The following is a 2,060-nucleotide window of genomic DNA, read 5'->3' on the forward strand; positions in this document are numbered from 1 at the left end:
ATAGAGAAAGAGAGCATGAGTGGGGGAGGGACAGACAGAGATGGGGACAAAGGATCTGAAGTGGGCTTCTGCACTGTCAGCACAGAGCTTGATATGGGGCTCAAACCCACAAATCATGAGATCATGACCTGGGCTAAAGTTGAACCCTCAACCAACTGAGCCATCCAGGGGCCCCTATCGCTTCTATTTAAAAAAAAATGTTTAATGTTTATTTTTGAGAGAGAAGGAGGGAGGGGCAGAGAGAGAGGGAGACACAGAATTGGAAGCAGGCTCCAGATTCTGAGCTGTCAGCACAGAGCCCAACGCGGGACTCAAACTCATGGACCACGAGATCATGACCTGAGCCAAAGTTGGATGCCCAACCAACTGAGCCACCCAGGCACCCTGATTTCTACTTTAAAGATAAGAGAATGGAGGAGCAGAGTTTTTAAAGGACATTCGACTGTGGCAAATGATACAGTCAGATTTATGCTCAGTTCTGTCTGATGGTGGCACCTGTGTGCTTAACTACAATGGTACCACACTGCCCAGAGTAGAGGGGTGAAGAGTCCAGGACTGGGACTCACTACCGCATCATGGACAGGAATGCAGTGTAGCACGTGCAGCTCCAGGGTGGTGGAAGCAGCCCAGTAGGAACAAAGGGACTCCATCTACAAGCTGCTAATATCTGCCTTTCAGCCACTCTAGGAGGGAAAAGTCTTGTGACCATAGTCACCAGAAGCGAGGAATCTACCTATGATTGTGACGGAAGCAGTGAGCATGTTGACATCGGGGTCAGGAACAACCTCTGGGTCATCCAGAGCCCCTCTTGGAGACCAAAGAGCTTATGACTCTTGAAAGCCCTTGACTGAGTTTTATCAACTAGGAAGCTCTTGTCTACTACTCCTATTACCTATCACAGCATATTATTTATTAGCATTTATCCTGAAGATTTCACCTGGAACAGGCACCCTGCATTCTCATTGTATAATACATCCATCAGTCTCCAGGGACATAGCTGCACTCTGTTGGTGGCTCCGTGTCTTCAGATTGGATGACCAGGCTTCACTACCCTGGTGCCTCCTTATGTCCCCTGGCAGCTCTGTCCTGTTGGTCATTGCCCCTCTAGCCTGACCCACCCACTCCATTCCAAGGAATAGTAGAGAGTACAAGGAATTGGGAGCACTCCAAAGGCAGACAGTAGGATGCATCAGAGCAATTTGGAAAGAGCCTTGATCTGGCCTTGTCCCACCCCTTGTGCTCATCCGATTGGCTGATGTTGAAGACGAGAAATTGCAGAAGCAGTGAACATTGGTGGGTTGGTTCTGCTGAAATGTTTTGCAGCACACCTCCCACCTTTCCTGCACTTTGTATCACAAGGGGGTGTCATCAGGACCAAATGAAATGATGCACATGGTATTTTTAGAGCTTGTGGATGACTGTATTATTTATAAACATTCAAGGTGGAAGAATTGTTCATCTCTACCCTGTTGATACAGGCTTGGTCATGTGATTTGCTTTGGTCAATTACCTGTAAGCAGAAGTGATGTATGTCCTTTCTGGGCAGAGGCCTTAAGAATCAGTACGTAGTTCTCCATGCTCTTCTCCCCTCCTCTGACTCTGTTGGGATGCAGCCTCTGTCCGTTTAGGTTGCCAGTGATTCCAAGAACGGGCAAAGATCATTGCTGACCCAGGATGGATATGCACATGAGCGAGAAATAAACATTGTTGTAAACTGCTGGGAGCACCCACTTCGGCCACACATATACTGAAATTGGAATGATACAGAGAAGATTAGTGTGGCTCCTGTGCAAAGGTGACACACAAATTTGCGAAACGTTCCATATTAAAAAAATCACACAATAAAAAACTGAGAGTTTTCAGGTTACTTGATACTGCAGAATATCCTGGGCTTGCCTGACAGGTACACAGCTAAACCCTGGAAGTCTCAGGGTGTTTCTGGAAATTAGCATTCAGTTGTGAAATGCAAATGCTACTATTAATAACCAAGATTGAAACACTGAGAAAAAAAAGCTGAGGAAAAAATCCTTGATTTCAGTTTGAACAGAAGAGAAAGACTC

At 46.3% G+C, this 2,060-nt stretch overlaps 1 non-coding gene across 1 annotated transcript; it reads left to right on the plus strand.

The window, feature by feature from the left end:
- The first annotated feature begins 1,719 nt into the window (after positions 1-1,719).
- Positions 1,720-1,830, plus strand: LOC111560301. The gene has a single exon (XR_002742058.1). It is a non-coding gene; the product is annotated as a U6 spliceosomal RNA (small nuclear RNA).
- The last annotated feature ends 230 nt before the right edge of the window (positions 1,831-2,060 follow it).

This window comes from Felis catus, chromosome B1 (assembly GCF_018350175.1).
Source record: "Felis catus isolate Fca126 chromosome B1, F.catus_Fca126_mat1.0, whole genome shotgun sequence".
NCBI classification, from domain to species: Eukaryota; Metazoa; Chordata; class Mammalia; order Carnivora; family Felidae; genus Felis; species Felis catus.